Genomic DNA, 18073 nt, shown 5'->3' with positions numbered 1-18073 from the left:
ACAGAAGCACACAAATTGTATTGGATCCATTTTCAATTGCATTGCCCTAAATGCATTTCCAGAGAGAGAGTGCACCCTGCGGTACCCCAGAGAAAGAACAGTCTCTCTTGGATCATCTGCTTAACGCAAGCCAGTCATCTGCCAAGCTGCCAGCCCTCACCTCCCTGAGGCCTCAAGGAGCTTATCAGATGGGTATGTGAGGAACAGCCAAGGTGTCTGCCCAGTTAACCCTTGTCAGGCCCTGTACTCTGCTTCTGGCCCTGCAGGAAGCATGCCTGCATTGAAACTGCTGTGACTCCACGGTCACCTTCCAGAGGTAACCCCCTCTCTCAGTCTTGTCAATCTGGTGCTCAGCCCCAAGCAAAACAGCTGCACAGAGAGAGCAGTGCCGTTTCTTTGCCAGACCACGATAAAACACCAAATTCCGTTTTCTGCACCAAACTGAGGCTCCCTGGGCAGAAAGGGAGCAAGAATATTCAGCTTCCCAAGCTGCTTAGTTTTCACTCTGTATTGTGAGATTTTTGTCTCCTTAAGGCTGAGTGTTATTGAGATGCCAGTTTGGTGGGACACCCCAGGTGCATCATGAGAATGTCCCAGTATTCCCAGCAATGGAACCTCTGAAATGGGGCTCAACATGGAGGGGTTCGGTGCTGCCAGGCACCCCAGACACACTGGTAGCTGAGCAGGCCTACAGGCAGCGCATTTACTAAGCACCTCGCAATAGAGACGTGCATGTGACTCCCTATACAGGAGGCACATGTTTTTTCAATGCTTAGGTACAACTTAAGAGGAAATTTGATGAGAATCACCTGAATAAGCGTACGTAAATTTACAAATCATTGGAATGTTTCTCAGTGATTTTAAAGGAATACTCTGGAGGAGTGAAAATTTTCATTGTGTAAGGTTCTGCTCTCTGGGGTTCCCCAAATTTGGATCGGCTTTAAGACACACTTCTATTTCTCGGCAGTGGCCCAAGGGTGCCTTGCTTTTGAGCTCCTTCTCATTGTTATGTTTTTACAGCAGGAATTCAGATTTCCAAAATAATTTCTCAGTTTTCAGAGGGATAAAAGACCCATAAACCTCATGAACCTATCCCAGCGTCCCCGACAGCCACCTCGTTGGGAGTTCAGCCCTCTGCCTGGTTTCTCTCCATGTCCGGTCAGAATGGTCTGTGAAAGTGAGCTAAACCCTCAGCAGATTATTTCATCAGCCCTAATAAAGGCATGTTCAGGGCTCTGCCAGGAAGAATCTGGTTGCAGAAGCAACTTTCCTTTTGAAGGACCAGGGTAATCGCTTCTGCCCAAAGCCACGAGGATTGCATTGCAGGAAGCAAAAATATGATAGCCCAGCCTCTTGGCGGACAAGCTTCTTCCCTCCCTCCCTCAGCCCCCAAACAAATAGCTCCCTGGGGGAGTGATGTCTACATCAAAAGCTGCTTGTCACTCCGTGGGCCTCCCAGATGGGGAAGTGTTTGCTTTGGCTGAGAACGACCACATTCTCCGCATCTGGAGGCAGAGACAGACTGCTGCGGACACTTCCTGGCTGCAGCAGGCGGGTTTGCAGGCACCCTGCCTTTCCCAGCCTCCCATCACCCAGAAAGGTTGGAGGAAGTTTAGACAATAGGAGAACTGAAGATCTCCAGCTGAGGCTGCTAGGTATGCCATAGAGGTTATAAAACTTCTTCATAAGCTTCTGAGTTGGTAACACCCAGCTCTTGGTAAAATCATAAGATACAGAAACGTGTAAGTCTTCTTATTTAACTCTCTTACATCCACAGATCTCAGGAAAGTCGTCTGCATTTAAAAGTCAATGAAACCTGTGACTTGTCAGCATTCTAGATTGCAAAGTCATGTTTCCTCTCTTTCAATCACTGGGCTGTAATGCGATCACTGTTTGATGTCCTGAGGCCTAAACAATTTCCTCAGTCATTGCTGTTTTTGATTAATACAAACTGGTGGCATCGCTCAGCTACTAAGAGCTATGATAATCTCAGAAAGCTTTCCTAAATCACTTTTAAACTCAGGTAAATCTCTTACTCTCAGTTGTCAACCACCTCTCCAGCATCTTTAGTAAGGAACAGGGTAGCCACGTGGGGAAAAAACAACTGGAGAACAAAGGCACGACCACGTCCTGTGACTTTTATACATGTAAGTGACAGAAGCAAAGAAGGGGTTATTGGCTTAAGATCGGGCTAGTCAGGATATGGTGGCCAAAATTAGTTAGTATTGAGGCAGGTCTGGGAAGAAGTTATGGTCATTTTTTTAAAGAGCTCTAAGTGCTGGAACTTGAATAATCCTTACAACGTGCACACACACCTTTCTAAAGCATATCTTTTTTTTAATCAATATTATTTGGTGCCGTGTTTCAACAATTCTTGTGCAATTTCTTCAAGGGAAAAAGACTTTATCTTCTATACACTTTACATCCTTCAAAACATAGTCCACAAGCCAGCAGCATCTACAGCTCTGGAAGCTTCTTAGAAATGCAGAATCTCAGGCCCCACCCAGGACCTACTGAACCAGAGTATGCATTTTAACAAGATCCCAAGTGATTTGTATTTAAATTTTGAGAAGTGCTGTTGCACACCTTTTATAGCTCCAGACCACCAATCCTTATGCATAATACTCAATGATCATATGAAAGCCTTACTTCCTAAACAACTTTATTGAGGTATAATTCATATCCCATACAATCCACCCATGTATAGTGTACAATTCAACGGCTCTGGTATAGTCACAGAGTTTTGTATCCATCACTTCCCAGCCCCCCATTTCCCCCGGACCCCAGCAACATCTAATCTACTTTCTGTCTTTATAGTTTTGCCTACTCTAGACATTTCATATAAATGGAACCATACAACATATGCTCTTTATGATTGTCTTTTTCATCAGCATATTTTCAAAGTTCATGCATGCCGTAACATGTATCAGTACTTCATTTATTTTTAGTGCCAAATAATATTCCATTGTGTGTCTATATTACATTTTATCTGTCCACTCATCAATTGATGGTTATTGGGTTGTTTTCATTCTTTCGCTGTTATGAATAAAGCTTCTGGGAGCGTTCATGTGCCAGTGTTTGTGTGGACACATGTGTTTCATCTTTTTTAGTTATATACCTGGGAGTAGAACTGCTGGGTCATGCTTGATGTTTTAAAAGTATTTTTATGTTGTGATTCAGAGATAGCAAGTCCTGCTGTCCCCTTTTAAAAGATGAGAAAACTGGGGCGTCTGGATGGCTCAGTTGGTTAGAGCGCGAGCTCTGAACAACAGGGTTGCTGGTTCGATTCCCATGTGGGCCAGTGAGCTGCGCCCTCCACAACTAGATTGAAGACAACGAGCTGTAGCGGAGCTGCAGGAGGGGCGGCCGGATGGCTCAGTTGGTTAGAGCACAAGCTCTTAACTACAAGGTTGCTGGTTCAATTCCCACATGGGATGGTGGGCTGTGCCCCCTGCAACTAAAGATTGAAAACAGCGACTGGACTTGGAGCTGAGCTGCACCCTCCATAACTAAATTGAAGGACAACGACTTGGAGCTGATGGGCCCTAGAGAAACACACTGTTCCCCAATATTCCCAAATAAAATTAAAAAAAAAAAAAAAAAAGGGGAGAAAACTGAAGTCCAAGAGCTTGACCCCTGTGGAGCGGTGGAGTTATCTAGCTCTGTCTTTAGACTTTTAGCTGATTTGATCGATAAATGGTATAATTGAAGGTGAGCAGGTTAATCTGCTTTTCCAAGAGTACCCAAAAGTGTAATGAAAGAAAATTATGATCTTGGGTTGACAATATTCCTTCTCCAAGTCCTAGATAGTAACTGGAAACCTAAAATAGTTTCTCTAGCTTTTAGACTGGACTCAAATTAAAAAAAAAATTAAAAAATGAAGTGTTAAAAAATAATGAAGGGTTTCATAACTTTTTATTTCTAATCAATGTTTTAATCGTACAAAGCAGTCTGAAGGGGAGACATATTTGAAGATAATTACACAAAAGTCAAGTCCAAGACAAGCTCTCTAGTCCCAATTTTTCCTTTACTACATATTATGCTAATTAAACCACGTGTGTCCCTCTGCTTTTGCCAGGCATTATAGATTTACGTCATGGTGAATTGCTTGCCAACAACAGCTTTACGCATTTCTTTATGATTTATTTATTAAGTTTCTGTAATACCTTTCCACATAAGTGCTCACGGTACAGGTCATGTAATCTTTAGGATGTTATTGTTATATATTCCTAAGTATCTTAATGTTGACTTGACTACAAACAGGAATGGCTCCCAGTGTAGCTAAAGAGAAAAGGCAACAAAGAAATTACTAGAGTGACATAAATGTGAGCTATACACATAAATATGAACTACAGTGGAGATGTGAGCTAACGTACAGGGAGACTACAGAGGAGGAAGAAGCTAATTTTGCCTTATGAAGTGGGGGAGGGGAGAAACCAGGAAAATCACAGAACAAGTGCTATTGGAGGTGAACTTTGAAGGATAATTAGACAGAAGCACAATAGACAAGAGTGAAAGGACATATTTTTAACAGCTATTTTAAGGTATAGTTGATATGTAATAAGCTGCATGCATGTAATTTCAGATTCGGTACATTTTGACATACTCATATGTCTACACCCGTGAAATCATGCCACAGTCAAGATAATGAACATATTCATCACTCCCCAAATTTTCCTTGTGGCCCATTGTAATCCCTCCCTCCTGCTTCTCCCCACACATCACATGCCTAGCCCATCCCCAAGTAGCCATCAATATGCTTTCTTATTATACATTAATTTGCATTTTTCTAGAATTATATCAAAATGGAATCATCGACCAAGTATCCTTTTCATTCAGCATTAATCATTTTGAGATTAATCTATGTTGTTACACATATCAGTAGTTTATTCCTTTTTATTGTTGAGCAGATTTCCATTGTGTGGATGCATCACCTTTTATGGTATTTTTGAGTTGTTTCTAGTTTTATAAAACTGCTGCTAAGAACACTCATGCATAAGGTTGCATATGGATGTATACTTTCTTTTCTCTTGGGTAAATACCTAGGAGTGGAATGACTGGGTCACAGAGTAGATGTGAGTTTTACTTTTTAGAACCTGCCAAATAGTTTTCCAGAGTCATTGTACCATTATACATACTCACTGCAGTGTATGATTTCCAGATCCTCTGCATGATGTGGCCTGATCAATCTTTTCCCTTTTAATTTTACATGTTTTATGTGTGGGAGGGTGCATTTCTGATGAGTTCTTTGGGAGAGAATCATTGAGGCAACACGTAGGAGACATTTTCAATCTCTTGGTTCATATTGCAAATGGTTTTTCATAAAATTCATTTACCCTCCTAACAAAGGTTTCATCTTATTGGCCTTCACATCTTAAGATCCTCCTTCATTTGCCTCAGAATTCCTGTATCTCCAGCAGGGCAATGTGTGTGGAGAAGGGTCTTTGGCTTTTGTTGTTGTTGTTTTCATTATCATTGGTGTCTCTGTGGCCCCTGCTCTTCCAGGTATCTCTTCAGGGGTAAGGACTCCTGGGCACAAGGTCGGGGGAGTCGGTGAGGTAGAGAGCCAGGACTCGCAGACTGTGGCAAGAATGGAAGGTATTACGAGTGTCCAGGGCTGATTCCAGACCATGAGCCAGATTTTTGCTCAAGTATAAAGACTTACTTGGAATTCCTTTAGACTTGACTAAAACGACAGCTTTTATTTTTCCTCCTCTCAAGACCACCTCACTATTTGTAATCACTTATAAATATGTTTTTGTTTTTGTTTTGTTTTTAGCATCAGTCCATCTAAAATCTTTAGGGGAAAAATTTAGCTCAGGGGTTACATTAGAGGATAATCTGTAATGTCTTTTCCAGTTTTGTGTTTCTCCGAAGGCTATTTTCCTTTAAAAAAAACAAAACAACAACAACGACAACAAAAACACTGCTGCTTCTGTCTTTTTAGCAGTGAAGGTTTTTGCCCTTTCGCAGATGTTAGAGAACCTTATTGTAAATGCAACCCCAGCAGCCTACCTTGACATTTCACTTGGCAATTCAGGCATTTATGTTTCCTGTGAAGCCTTAACCCTCTGCAATTCTTCATATAGACAGTCTGGAAGTACGTTGAGGTTTGTCTCCTTAGACAACTGGCTCACTGCAACCTAAATGGGGACTGGACACGACGATTCTTTTAAACAGGGACTCCAGTCAGAGGGAAGCTGATTAGAATTAGAATCTGCCTCTTTGTTTTGACTAGAGCCCTGCATGTGGTTGGTGGTCTTGGGATGGCATCCGAGTGGGCCTTCTGTGCTTTGTAGGTGTTCTCAGGCCCTTGTCTTGGGCACATGGCAAGGGACAAGATAAACTCTTAATGACTGGATACAATCATTCTTTTAACTTATGATTAAAGTTATTTAAAATATGAATGATTAGGATCCTCTACCACCACTGTTAGCAATTAAGGTGACTAAGCAGAGCTTCTATCCTGTGTCTGTCTCATCACCATTCCTTCGGAATATCTAGCATAGTGTTTGTGTTTAGCAGAAGCATTTCTCCAAGGAGTTAAGGCTTTCTCAAGATGGCTGAGTGGCTCCCTGTAGGAGACACTTTTTTGAATTTTAACATTAGTTTTCTCCTGACAGCGAGTCCCTCTACCCTAGACATTGGTTCTTTCTTCTTTCTTCTTCTCACTCTATCTTTCTCCCTCAACTTCTTCGGCTCGCTCTTGATTTTCAGCTTCTATTAGTGCTCTGAGCGTTGCCCCATCCATAGGCATTGCCCAGGTCATTCATAGGGAAGGAGCCATTTGCCATGTCTAGCTGGCCAGCCCTCAGCGGACACTGTGCATTTCTTTTCTGACTCTGCCCACCTTTCTAAGCAGAGCTTCAGACCTGAAACCCTAACCCAGTAGCTGAAACCTGGAAAGAAATTTCATTACCACACCTGGTTTTTCCCTGTCATTTATCAAGTCACTCCAAGTCCTGCTTTGGCATAACTGAACACTAGTGATTTTTGGCTACAATGCCTCCACTGTCTAAGTGCGTATGTTTCTTCTGTGTTTGGGGGAGATGGCAGGAGATAACATTAGCTCCATTTTTAAAAAGAAGGAAACTGGAGGATATCAAAGTCACCACATCAGCTGGTTACACAATGACTCAGAGGCCAAGTGAAGGCCTAAATTTTCAGTTTTCTTTCAAAGTTTCATCAAAATCAGTAGACCTAATTATATCTTTCACCCAATCTAATCTTTTCCATTGCTCTGTTTTCATACCTGTACTGGGATTTTCCACATGGACTCATGAAGATGGAGCTTCTATTAATGCAGAGATATTTCCCCTTGTTAAAATGCTGCCCTGAGAGTTGCCCATCCATAGGTATTGCCCAGCGGGTCCCCTCCAGATCCCTTCAGATCCACCCCTTCCCCACGGCCACGCTTTGCCTTGCTGGTATTCTCCCCAGCCTCGGTGAAGAGGGTCCCTCAGCAGCCTATGTTTACCTTGTGACTGAGAATATTTCCATTGTTCCACAAATGACCCCAGCTGTGGAACGGAACCCCCAGAACGCTGCTCTGGTGATCTCTTGCTGGTCCACGGACCCCTCTGATAAATGTTTTATCGTGTTGCTCTGTACAAGCCTCCCTCAGCGTGGAAGAACAAAGGTCTCTGAGAAGGTGTTACTTGCCAAGTTCCCAGGAAAGTTGCCTACTTGCAGAAAGAGTGTGTGAGGGAGGCAGGAAGCTGCTGTGGTCATGAACTAGTACCCTAAGTGCCCTGGCAGACTGGGGCGGGGTCAGGGCTGACTGCTGAGGTCAACCCACTGGAATGCTTCTAGGTAACACACCCTCCCTGTCAAGAGCAGTGAGTCACAGGGTGAGAGGAGCCCTACCTAGAGCAAAACTGCACACTGAGGGTGAAAAAGGAAGGAAGGTGGCTTGGCCTTCCACCCCCATCAGAGAATAGGTTAGTCCCTGTCCTCAGCTTTCGGGAGGACAGCTTCCATCCATCGAGTCCCACACATTTGCTTCTTTGAGCAAATCGAAACTTCTGGTTGCCCCTTGGGTAGGTGGGCTCTACCAAGCTCTCGGGAATGAGTGGGAAGAAGTGGCTTGCCTCCATCAGCCACCTCCATGAGGAAGGACGAGTCTGTTGAGGACAAGGGGAGGTGGTGCCTTGCCCCTGGCACATGGTAGGGAATCAAGAAACATTTACTCACTGAACTGAGAAATGGGAGCTCTGCGCTGGCACCACCTTCCAGAGCTCTCTACCCCAAACTTGCTAAACATTTTCCGAACAGAATGGATTGCAACTCAGATCAAATTACTGACTCAGAAATGACACACTGATCAGCTCAGCACTTCCAAAGATGGGATCTGGCAGCTGGGAGAAGACTATAATGACAGTAAATATGGAACACAGCCTATGACTTTTAAAAAAGTAGTTTCCACAGAGATGCCCTGCCTTACAGACACAGGGTCACCACCACGGACTTGAGGTTCCAGGCCAGGGTGAGGCTCAGGGGCCTGAAACCTGCAGCTGGAGCAGGTAGGCTGCTTGGAACATAGAGCTGAGAGCCCCAAGTTCCAAAGGACTCTAAAAGCCATTGCTGCGAGCAGGGCAGAGAATGAAGGACAGTGTCCAGAGATTAGGAAAAAAGCCCTTGGCAGGTGGGGTGGTCAGCTGGTTTTGCTGGCCTCTGACGCTCACAGTATATGTTTTATATGTTTGGACCCTGCTCTGTTCTCAGCGTGTCTCCCTCTCCTTGGAGACAATGCCAGTTGCATGGTCAGGAAGTGATGAATGGAGAGCCAAGACCTTGATGTCAGCCGATGAGCCAGGGACGTTAGGTGTAGGAGTGCCAGCTGACCCAGCCAGACAGATGGCCGTTCTCAGGGTAAGATCCAGTCAAGTGCCTCATTCACAGGAGGGAGGGTACTGACTTCTTGCTAACAATTTCCTCCCCCCACTGTTTGCGTTCACTGATTACAACATGGAGATATCTTACTTTACTATCCTGGACTTACAGGGAGTTCTACTTCCAACAACCCCCTCATTCTTCACACATGAAAAATTTACTTCTCATCAACTCATCTCATTATCCTCCCTCTTCTGTCATTCAGTCCATCACATCACCTCCACGAGTGGTTTTACTGTGTGCCAATCCATTTAATAGGCCTGGGGATACAAAGTCTCAGCCCACCAAGGGCTCACTCTCAAATTAGAGAAATAAGCATGTCATCACCAGAACCCCCTGGTAAGTTCTGTGCTGGTGGCAAGAGGAAAGAACAGTGGGAAAAAGAATAGGGCCCTGTTAGGGAGATGGGGGAAGGGGAAGGCTTCTCAGATGATAGTTAGGACCATGCTATGAGCTGGGTCATAAAAGGTCTCCCCAAAAAGAGCAGTGGTGTTCATTCCAGGAAGAAGGAACAAATGCACACAGGCCTGCAGCCTGAGAAGTACGGTCTGAGAAGTATGTTGCATTTGGAGAGCTGGGGGTGCCCTGAGTTTGCTGAAGCCACAGGGGTACAGGGTGAGTAGGGGCAGGACTGTAACTTCCATTTCCTGACTCTCCAACAAGGCTCATACCGTCCCTGAACTTGAAGCAGACTGTGAGGGAGCACAAAATACTTTCCTCTCAGCCCTCTCCTCCTCTCCACCTCTGGGATGATTTATTAATACATCCCTCTCACCTGGATCCTGCCTCCCGTTTCACAAATCCTGCTTGTCCCTGCTTTGACTAGTAAGCACCACATACTCTCCCATTTTGCCTAGGGTGGGAAGGAAAAACTGAATGAGATTAGCAAGTAAATAAATTAGGAGTCAACCATATCAGGTATCCTAGCAAGTGCTAAACAAAAGCAGGAAGAATGTTTCAAAGGAAAAGCCTCAGACAGGAAGTAAGAGGACAAAAATAAAAGAGAAAGGGAAAAACAAACTTAGGTCACCTGTGAAAACCACTAAGTTAGCTAATGAAATACAGGATATGACCAAATGAATTAGCAAAAGCCAGAAAAAAACAGTAATAGCTAATACTAACATAGCAGTCACTATATAAGCCCATTCCTACGAATGAAAGATTTGTTAACTCATTTACGCTTCATGGAAGCCCTGTAAGTTGAATACTGTTACTATCCCTGCTTTATAGATGAGAAGACTGAAGCACAGAGAAGTGAAGAAACTAAGAAGTGAAAAATGGCTATATGCAATGGGTAAGAATTAAGAGTTTACATGTATTATAACAGAAGTTCCCAAAGAGTAAGTTTACATAAGGGGTTGGGGAACATGCTCCCCTCATTCACTTCCTGTTCCCACCAGGGAGGGTTGCCTTATATGGAGCGTCATGTCGGCTGGAGCCTGAAGTACATCCAACTTTGGGACTCAGACATGGCCTGGGCAAGTTGCAGTCTATTTACATGAAAACCAAAATGACTTCAGGGTAAGAAAAACACACACATATGTAAACGGGTCCTCCGGGAAAGTGGGGCAGGCCGACTTGCTTCTTACAAGACGAAAGAAGGAGTGATCCAGGAAAAGGATGGCTGTGCTTATCTGTCAGATCTGTCTCCTGGTCCAGCCCCATGGATACATGCCTGAATCTTATTTTGAGCAGATGATAAGTAGAGTAACAGTGTAAGTAAAGCGACTATAGCTGTTTCATAGAACAGCTCACTGGCCCACGTGGGAATAGAACCTACAACCTCGGTGTTAGGAGCACGGTGCTCCAACCACCTGAGCCACCGGGCTGGCCCACCCTATATTTAATGCAACAAATACTATTCAACTTTAACAAAATAAGAATTTTATGCTGTCTGACTTGTTCTTAATTCTTCCCTAAGGGCCTATTTAGTTTAGCATCAAATATAAGATTAAGAGACTCTAAACTTTAGCTAAACAGCCACTCAAGGGATTTAGAGATGATCTCTTTACACAACAGAGAGTTAGCAGACATCTGACATCCCCTGCACAGAGAACACATGTTTATACGTAGAATAAACCTGCTTTTCCTAATGTTGCTTGTTTGTTTGAAAGCAAAATGAAATATATTATTACTATACCCTCAAAAAATCAACGGCAAGTTGTGTAAAATTTGGGGCAAGATGAGTCTAGCAATTTATACTGAATAAAGCAACAGAAAATAATGAAGTTTATAGTGATTATATGATTACATAGAAATATGAGTGTGTATCTACATGCGTATGTGCATGTATGTGTATATTTGCATATACCTTAAATTGTATAGCACTCATGAAATGGGGAAGTCAAAGCTAGTAATAGCTCAACAGGAATTCAAACTTTGGTTTTCTAAGACCAATTCTGGGGCTCCTTGTGTCACCCTATGCTGTACCCCAAATGGTGATAGAAAGTCTCAGGGCAGAGGAGAAAATAATGCAGGGAGATATTGTTCAGTCCCACCAGCCGGCTGATGATTAAGTATTTTTTCATAAGTAGTGAACTATAATATACATTTTTCTCATGTATTTAGATCTAATAAAATCGTTTTTTAATAGTTTTAAAAAGATAGCAAGGATAGAGAAACAGGGAAAAGGAAAGAAATAGATGGTAATAAAGATAAAGGGAATAAAGAGGAATCTCTCTCTCTCTCTCTCTCTCTCTCTCTCTCTCTCTCTCTCTCTCTCTCTCTCAGTTGCTGCTTTTCTCCAAAGAACTATATAAAGAGCAGCAAAACTCCAAAATGTATCACTATGAAGTTACACACTGAAGAAGCAGGCTTAGACATAGGATTGGGAATGGAGGAATGTAACAGGGAAAGTTCAAGAATGCCGAGGAGCAGCAAGCAACAGCACACCCCTTGGCCAGACCCGGCTCAGCTGGAAATGTTTTCATGTCACCGTGCACCAGCAGAGCGGTCACTCTCCTAGTTTATTTACAGATGAGAGAAAATAATTTTTTAAATATTTGTGTAGTGTTCGCAGGGTAAATGCAAATATTGGTATACATAAACACAGTTAAGTGACAGCCACTGATTGTTACATTTTCTAGAATTAATGATTTCCATGTTCCTAATGCTTGCGTGCATAGCAAATTGTTGGGTGGAGAGAGAGCACATGTGTTGTATACAACCCCTTCATTTACTGAGGAGGGAATGGATTTGGATATCACACATGGTTTGCATATGCATAGCTTATGTAAAGCTGTATTTTTAACCGTGGGGGTGTCACTAAGCATTCAGAACTATTTAAACTCCCCTGGCTTTCTTTGATTCTCCAAAGTCCTAAGTTTTCTGTAAGTGCAATTAAAGTAGTCACCTTTGTTGCAACTTCATTCCTGCACAAAGGTCAGTTCTTCTGCTAGGCAGACCTCTTGCTCTGATTAAGAAATGCTGATGATATGGCAACAGTAACCAAATAAAAGATGAGGTGCTTCTGGGGGAAGAGTATTACTCATAACTTGGTATACATCCTGTTAATTATCCTGCCTTGATGAATAGTGTGTGGCAGGAAACTAGGAAGTGATAAAAGACCTACCACTCCACCTCCTTGAAGAGGAAGATGGAACACTGAGTGATTACAAACCAGGCACCTTGCCACACACACCACCGAGCAGGGGGTGGGTTCCTTTATCACCCAGACTGCTGTAGACAGCCTCTGTTCTGCTATAAAGTGTAGGTATAAAAGGGTTTGACATTGAGGTCTAAGCAGATAAGCCAATAGTATAGAGTCCAAAATGAATAGCTTGTCCCAAACCAAAACATTAGTTAAGAGTGAGGGAAGAAAAACAATCATGTAAGCAAAAAGGGTAGCTTTGCTTAGAAAATGCATCTTTTGTCCATTCTCTTTTTCCAGTTTATAAATAACATGATCTAATCAAGGGCCATGACTGACAAAAACTTTTCTCACATTTTTCAAGTATGTCGTTGGACAGCACAGTAACTTAATCTTAGACTAGCAGATCTAGAATTACAGGTACCCTGGTGGCCTTGACATCAAAGTTCTCACCCAATGAAGGGACTCCTTCTAATACCCTGGAGAGTGACCCAGCTCCGATTACGCCAGGAATATTGCTAGTAACATGGGCAAATTGTGACCTAAGCAGGCATGTCATTCTACTTTCACTTATAATTATTAGAAAGCCCTATGTGATAGCATGGGGCTGGGTTTTGGATACTTCTAAAAATTCCCATGTCTCTCCCCGAGTATCTGTGTGCATGAAGTGATGTGACTGGGAGCTTGTTTTGATCAAAAGAAGCAGGTACAGAGGGGAGACAAAGAGAATATAAAGACTACACAGAATTTCCATTCTAGCCCTTTGGCCTGATTGGAGACCCAATAGAAATAATGATTAAGGGTTTAGGAAATGAAAAACTCCAAGCACAAGCATGCTGCCGTGGGGCCCAGGGACCAGCTGTGGTCAGCGGACAGCCTTTCCTGAGTTGTCTCTGGAGCCCAACTCTGCTGTGATCCCTTGAGGACGGGCCGCTTTCGGAGCACTGAGAGAAGGCATCTTTGCACAGCCATTGGGCCTTATTTGTGACTCAGTCACCTGTAGCAAGAATGTGGCTCCTTCAGGTACCTTTGTAGGGAACAGACAGGGCAAAGGGAGACAAATTAAGCAATGAAGAATGAAGCAGATGTGTTGAGGTTACTGGTGTGGACAGGCTGCTTATTTAGAAAGTCCCAGAAATATTTTGGTTGGGAGGAAGGGGGATAGGAGGTCTTGTGCAGGAAACTGTGTGTAAAAGTGTGGGGAGAAGAGGTTTCCTGGGTTACTGAGGTTTCGGTATGTTCAGGATGGTAAGCCCTGGGAACACATGGGCCACATTTATGTAGCGTCACAGTGGCTTCCTTTGCAACAGAAGCTAATTAATTCCTACTCAGTTATGAGACTGTGAGGATCAAATGTGTTACTCTCTGAACAGTTGTTTTTTAAGTCGCAGATTGCTTTTGTCAATAGAAATAATTAATGACTTCTATTTTTTCATAATATAAAACAGCTTAATCTTAAACAATTGTGAGTTGTGAGCAGCACTGCAATAAAGTTGAAAACTGTCTCTTAAAGGAAGAGTGACCATATAATGTATCACCCAAACCTGGGCGCTTTGGAGAGTAGAAGAGGGTATTACTGGTTATACTGGAACAAGAGGCTATACTGGAAGGACTGTGCTGGGTAAATTGGACCGTAAGAGTTACCCTACCTGAGGATTTTGTGATTGGTAAGACATACCTGGGCAGTGGCATCAAGTGGCAGCTATCAAACAGCCTGGAATGCAGCCTGAATATAGCCGGGCCATCTTGAAGCCTGTCTCTGCCTGCTGATGTCAACCTTCTCCACCAACAATAACAAAGAAAGGGGCAGGGTAGCAGACTATTCTAGAAATCTCAAAGAGTTATATAGGTATTTCTTATAGGTTTTCTTGAAAGGAGGGTTCAGTGCTTTAAATGCGTGTGTCATGTACACATCCAAATATCCTAAAATATGCTCCCCTGTCAAGCTCACCGAAGCCTCCATTGCAGCAGCCGCCCTATCTCCCTTCACAATGTCCTTCCGCCCTCCACACAATTCTCTCAGAGCTACTGTTCACTTTCTCTTTCCTGTCATTCTCCCCTCAGTTCTGTCCTCTTCCCTTCTGCCCCCCCCCCCGCTATTTAAAATCTGCAATGGGGGGACGTGGGATTGTGTGAACATGCGTGTGTTAATTTGCTGTGTGTGTTCATCGCACCTTTTAGAGTCTCATCACATTAAGTGTAAAAATTTCTGTTAAGGAACTCAATGACCCCACTGGGAGACTGGAATTCAGATGGAGGGAAGAGAAACACGGGAACTGACTGACCATTATTGAGCAGTCTTGGGATGGGTGCTTTATCCACACAATACAAAACTGGCGCTTCCTGTCTTGGTTTGTCTGAGGCATGGAGACAATAGATGCCATGTTTCCGGTGACTTATAGGAGACTATCCTATGGATGTTCTAAAGCATGTTAGGTGATTCACCTACACGAAGGTTCAAAAGAAATCACTTTGTTGGGGGTGGAAGGGGATTTGTGGAGATTATTTATTTGGAGATGGCTGCTGGTGTGTTACAAGTCTCCCGCCTCCCATGCCTGCCTCTTACTTCAAGCAGACAAGGGGGCTTTAAAGGACCACTCAGAAAACTTGTATCCTGGCATCTAGATAGATGACGCGGACTTGGATTTGACTCATACCCGAGGAATCTAAGGTCCAGAACTGCCTGGCTAGCTGTCTTCATGGCAGAGTGAAGTAAATTGCTAGGATGGGGCCTGGCTGCTCAGTTTTTTGGGGCAGCAAAAAATTTGTTAATGTTTCCCATAGACCTGATCTGGTGAGTCCATAACAGCAAAAAAGGAAGGAAGACTTTCCTTAGAACCTGTGCAAGTGGCTTCTGGAAAACCATCAGCTTGAGGAGAGGAGAAGCTGGAGGTGCTCTGCTCTTTCCAAAGGCCTGAGAGGGGAGAGGGAGCAACCACAAAATAAATTCCATCTGCCCAGACTATGGGAATGATAAACGGGAGCTGCCCAAGGCTGGAAAGATCAGGAATTGGCAAACTATTTCCAGTAGGCTCGCTGCCTATTTTTGTAAATACAGGTTCATTGGAACACAGCCACACCCATTCTTTGACATATGGTCATTTGGCGTTATCACGACAGATTTGAGTAGTTACAACAGAGATGGCATAGCCTGCAAACTCTAATATATTTACTACCTGGCTTTTACAGACAATATTTGCTGCCCCTTGGGGAAGTTTTTCAGAAAACTCTCAGAAATGCCCCAGTAGGGAAAAGAGTTGGACTTGGAGAGCATGAAACCGTCGTAAGACATTACCATTCAAGTAAAAACTCTCCACTGCCTTTTACTCCTTTTGGCTCTCCCTGCATCAGTCTAATGGGGTCTAAATGATTCTCATCACCAGTTCCAATGGCGAGCAGGAAGAGTGTTCCACACATACAAGCAATGCTTGCACACCAGCTGGGTGTCCTCTGATTCAACTCAATTCGGACACTCTCTCCAGAAATAGCATCAGATCTCACAGGTTGAGGGTTCTATCCCACAAATTTGCCCCACTTTCAGATACCAATTGCAAGCCCAGGTTTTTCCCTGTGCTTCTGAGCAACAGGCTATAAATTGGAGATTCACACTTTTGCTGCGAAGCTCGGATATGTTTTCCTGTGGCTTGCACTACCCACAGCAAAGATGTCATGTATGCCATATTGTGTAACATTCTGCAATAAGTTTTTTATGTCATCAATGCTATTAGATTCTAATTTATCTATGCTTGAATCTAATTGATGCTACTTAGTAGGTTTTGAGTATTTTTTGCTAAAATTCAATATAATGGTAAATTAACTACCATATAAAAAGATTTTAACAATAAAAATAACGTAATTTATGCACAAAGCAGCTCAAAATGTTATTATTAAATACATAAAATAGTCAAAATATCAACTTTTTGTTTTTTGTGGATTTTTGACACATTTTGAAGGAAAAAAACTTGAAATCAATTAATGCAGTGAAAGGGTTCAAATACCCTCTCCTTGGGTTTGATTGATTTGCTAGAGTGGTTCACAGAACTCAGAGAAATATTTTACTAACTTGTTATCAAAGGATGTAACTCAGGAACAGTCAAATGGATGCCGTTTCCTAGTGCACCACTCTCCCAAACCTCCGTGTGTGCATCAGCCCAGAAGCTCTTGGAACCCAATCCTGGACTTTTGGGTTTTTTTTAAGCTTATTCTTTTTTTTCTTTTTCTTTTATTTTTTTTTAAATTTAAAGATTTAATTGGGGAAGGGGAACAGGACTTTATTGGGGAACAGTGTGTACTTCCAGGACTTTCTTCCAAGTCAAATTGTTGTCCTTTCAGTCTTAGTTGTGGAGGGCACGGCTCAGCTCCAGGTCCAGTTGCCATTGTTAGTTGCAGGGGGTGCAGCCCACCGTCCCTTGCCAGTTGCCATTGTTAGTTGCAGGGGGTGCAGCCCACCATCCCTTGCGGGACTCAAGAAGTTGAACCAGCAACCTTGTGGTTGAGAGCCCACTGGCCCATGTGGGAATGGAACCGGCAGCCTTCAGAGTTAGGAGCACGGAGATCCAACCGAGTGAGCCACCAGGCCGGCCCTGGACTCTTGGGTTTTATAGAGGCCTTATCACATAGACATGATTGACTAAATCATTGGCCATTGGCAGGTGATCCAACCTCCAGCCCCTCTCCCTTCCCTAGAAGTCAGGGGGTGGAACTGAAAGTTCCAAACCTCTAATCATGTTTTTCTTTTTTTTAGGCAACCAGCCCCCATCCGTAGGTGATGTCCAAAAGTCACCTCATTAACATAACAAGAGACACCTTTGTCACTCTCAACACTATTCTAAGGAGCTCTGCCAGAACCATATGTATGAAATAAATACATATTTCAAGTTATAAACTACAATAACTATCACAAGGTCAGAAGTAAGTAAAAGAAAAGCCACTAAGGCTTTTATATTTTTTTGAAGGAGGGTAAAGCTATTGATTAACTTTTCATTTTGTTAAATTAAATGTGTCTGTTATATTTTCTGGGTCAATACTGAAAAATGGAAACAGTGTATCACTTAAAAATACCAGCAGGAAAATATTGAGGAATGGAACAAAAACTTAAGCTAAAAGAAGGCAAGAAGAGAGTAAGAGGAAGAGAAACCTGATGAAGGTGGGGGGAGGACAATTAGAAAGTACCAAATAGTAAGCACATCAGATATAAATGGACTCATATCTCCAATTCAAAGATAAAGATAGACTAGATCTTTTTAGAAATCCAGTTACATTCCATTTACAAGAAATCAACTTAAAACTTTAGAACTTTGAAAAAAAGAAAAAGAAAAAATATGCCAGGCAAATCCTAAAAAGATGCAAGTAGGATAGCTACTTTAATAATAAGTGAAAAAGACTTTAATGATAATGAAGATTACTATAATTGATACCAATTTCAACTCACTAGGAACATATATCAATTCTCAATTTGTATAGGTTCAATAAAATAGCTTCAATATATATAAAGCGAAATTTGGAGGAATTATAAATTATAAATCAATCACGATAGTGGCAAATTCCAATAGACCTCTTTAGCAACTGACAGATCAAGCACAAGAAAAAGGA

Source organism: Rhinolophus sinicus, chromosome 16 (genome assembly GCF_057876585.1).
Source record: "Rhinolophus sinicus isolate RSI-liver-muscle chromosome 16, RSI-T2T, whole genome shotgun sequence".
Classification (NCBI taxonomy): Eukaryota; Metazoa; Chordata; class Mammalia; order Chiroptera; family Rhinolophidae; genus Rhinolophus; species Rhinolophus sinicus.
This window is presented reverse-complemented; position numbering follows the sequence as displayed.